Below are 3763 nucleotides of genomic sequence, written 5' to 3' on the forward strand. Positions count from 1 at the left end.
GTGCAATGTCTCGGGTTCAGGTAAGTCGTGTGGAATTGGCCACTGTCTTTCTCCGGCCTCTTTATTTCCACTCAGATTCACTGCTTGACTCCATGTGGACTTTTGAATTTGAAAAACTAAAGAGAGGAATTGAAATACGATGTTCAGATTATCACATACATAGTTTCAATTATATTACTCCTATTGCCGTTGAAGATTCTGACAATAGGGGTAATACAAGATTCTGGAATGAATCCTATCCATGTTCCCACAATAATAGAAGATACATCTCGCTAGTGGAAATATGGGGAGGTCATCAATTTCTCCCTTGCACTGTGGAAGAGCATTTTCCAGGCCCTTACCCTTGTCTTGGGGATTTATGGACCCCCTAGAGGGCATGAGCTGGGGAAGTATGCCAGGTTACAGCAGGAGGGAGGCAGGGAGTTGCTTACGTTAGCATTACAAACTTCTCAAACTAGACAGAATCCAAGCCACTGCTGGGATGTATGATCGATCTGAGACTGAAGAGTAGAACGAACTAATTTCAAACCATCTAGTTGGAAAATGCTAGTAAATGGGAAAGAATGGAAGGGCTGGATTTGCAAGAGTGGTTGGAAGGAATCTGGAATAATCTGCATGTGGTCAAATAATGACAGATTGTAAAATGGTAGAAAGACAATCAGGTTTCAGAGTTTTGACAGGGATTGGAACAAATGCATAGAGTACTAGGAATTGCCATTTTAATCTAACATACCTAGGGAGATCTTAACGTGAAATTTTTATTTTGTTTGAACAGATACGCTTATCTTGCACTTGCAGTTATTGCCTTTGGATTAGTTAAACGTGGAATATAACAGCACTTGGCACTTATCAATTAGATGTTGTTATGGGGAGATTAACTTAATTGGCATCTGTAATAAACATTTTATTGAAACTGACCAAGGTTTGTTTTTTTGGTTTATGGATTAGGCACTACTTGAAATTATTCATGTGTATAGATTCTATATTAGCCCTTTCATGAGCATTGTTGAGATTACGATTTAATGTTTATAACATTTTTGTATTCAGTTTGAGGCATATACATGAAGCACATGCCATGCGGGGGTGGGGACAGTTGACCGGGGCCTCAAAAATCAGCACTGACTCTAATAAATAACAATGTTGCAATCAAGACTTATCACTATCTGTTCTCTCCATTAAATCTGATATTCTGTTAGAAGATCTGGAACTTTGGTGTTAGTTGGCAGCAATGTTCAGGTGATAAAAATCTCTATATTTCACGATCCAAGCCTCCAGATGCATCCATCTTGGTTCTGAAGTGATGCTTTGAGGCTGTGGTCAGGTGGCTAAGGTAGAACAAGCTGAATCCAGACAAGACAGAGGTCATGCCGGTCAGGAAGCCTGATTAAATCCACTTGTCCTGGATGAAGTTGGCTTTTAGAGAGCCCGTCTGGGGGGTCTCATGGATCCTGTCCTGTTCTTTGAAAAGCAGACTATAAGAGCCATGGCTAGATCAGATCAATGGCCCATCTAGCCCGGCATTCCGTTTCAAACAGGGCAGATACCCCTGAGAATATTAAATGCTGATGTCTAATACAGATGGGTTTTTAAAAAGATATTTCTATCTAATTTCTGACCCCTTCTGTGAGAAAACAAACGACACTGACACAGGTGCAGGGGGCCTTCATCCAGCTCCTCAGACAGCGATCCCACCAGAGCGTTATAAGCTTCAGTGAACTCAGTGGGACTGACTTCTAAGTAAAGGAGCATAGTCTTGGCTTGCCAAAGCCATGCTGTGGCTTCCAGGCAAGCCCTGTTGCAACACACGGTGCTAGAAACTTCAAAAGCACAATGCAAGATTGCTTAAACTGAATTTACTGGCAAATTTGGAACAATGAACCTGCCCCCCTAGCTTAATAAGGACCCTGAATTCTTTTACTCCAGCTGCTGATTTCCTGCTTTTCCCACCTCAACTTTATTAAGATAATTACTGTATTTTCATACCTTACACCCTTACGTTAAATATTCTTCCCACATAGGGTTACACGTCCTGCGGTGGGGGATCCCCCATTCCCAGCCTTCACCCCACCACCACCTCACACCTGGCCAGCAGGAGGAAAAGGCGCAAGGAATGAGCCCAGGAGCTCCACAGCGCACTCCAAAACACTTCCTTGATGTGCCAGGAATGACTCCCAACATGTGCCACCCCCCCACCCCCACCCCTGGTTTGGGCTCCAGGGAACCTGGCAGCCCTACGCCCACATTCTGGCTGGATACTTCCACTTCTACGTATTTCCACTTCTAACAGTGCAATCCTAAGAAGAGTTACTCCAGTCTAAGCTCATTGAAATCAAAGGGGTTAGACTGGAGTAACTCTTCTTAGGACTGCACTGTTAATGTATCTGAAGAAGGGAGTTTTGATTCTTGAAAGCTCAGACTCTGGAAACCTGGTTGGTCTTTAAGATGCCGCTGAACCCAAATACTGGTTAAGTAGTCAGGCTGCGCATCAGCATCTCTGCTGGGTCGAATCCTGCTACTGCCCCGAGCTCAGCATGTGGCCTTGGATAAGCCACTCCTTTCAGCCCCAGCTCCCCAGCAGTATTGCGACTATAACAACCAGGGCTTTTTTTCTGGGAAAAGGGGTGGTGGAATTCAGTGGGTTACCAGCACAGGGGGCAACTCTTGGCAAGAGGTGGTGCCCCTGGTACCACATGTGTGCACGCAAAGTGCAGGACCATTGGCAGGGCCAATGACGTCACTTTGGGTCAGCTGGAACAAGGGAGTTTTTAAAAGTTTAAATCGCCCTCGGTGAAAATGGTCACATGGCTGGTGCCCCCCCCCATCTCCAGACAGAGGGGAGTTTAGATTGCCCTCTGCGCTGCTTCAGCTGAACTCCGTTCCACCGCGTTCCAGCTGAAAAAAAGCACTGACTTTGTTCACTGCTGAGTCTAAAATGAGTGAGGCAATAATCGGTCTAGAAGAGTGGTATATAAGTCCAATGACTATTATTATTACTGTCCTGAGCGCAGCAGGTGGCCTTGGATAAGCCACTCCTTTCAGTGCCAGCTCCCCAGCAGTATTGCGACTATAACAACACTGTCTGTTGGTGTAAAAGCAGGGGACTCTAAAATGGGAAACTGGGTTTGATTCCCCACTGCTCCACTTGAACCCAGCTGGGCGACCTTGCACCAGTCACAGCTCTCTCGGAGCTCTCTCAGCCCCACCACACAGGGTGATTGTTGTGCGGATAATAACAACACACTTTGTAAACCACTTTGAGTGGGCGTTAAGTTGTCCTGAAGGGCGGTATATAAATTGAATGTTATTATAATATTATTATTGTTCGCTGCTCTGAGTCTAGAACGAGTGAGGCACTGCTCGGTCTAGAAGAGCGGTATATAAGTACAGTTATCGTTATTATTATTACTGCCATGAGCTCAGTAGGCGGCCTTGGGTTAGCCACTCTTCTCAGCCCAGCTCGCCAGCTGTATTGTGGGAATAAGATTACTGCTATTATTATTATTCCGGGAGAGCGCCAGCTCCTTCCCCGGAGGTTGGCAACCCTAGGGCTGGGGCCTTCACCGCCGAGGAGACTCAGACCTCCTTCCCGCAGTTTCTCCCTTTCTCCCCCTCGCATAACAAGCGACTCTCCGCCGAGGGCCCCGACTAGGCCTCTCCTCAGCGCCGCTTCCTTCCCCCTCGGGCCGGGCCGGGCCTGGCGAGAAGGCCGGGCCTGGCGGGATGCCGCCCCCTGACGCAGCTCCTCCCTGCCCGCCGCGGCTCC

Source organism: Eublepharis macularius, chromosome 10, assembly GCF_028583425.1.
Source record: "Eublepharis macularius isolate TG4126 chromosome 10, MPM_Emac_v1.0, whole genome shotgun sequence".
In the NCBI taxonomy this organism is placed as follows: Eukaryota; Metazoa; Chordata; class Lepidosauria; order Squamata; family Eublepharidae; genus Eublepharis; species Eublepharis macularius.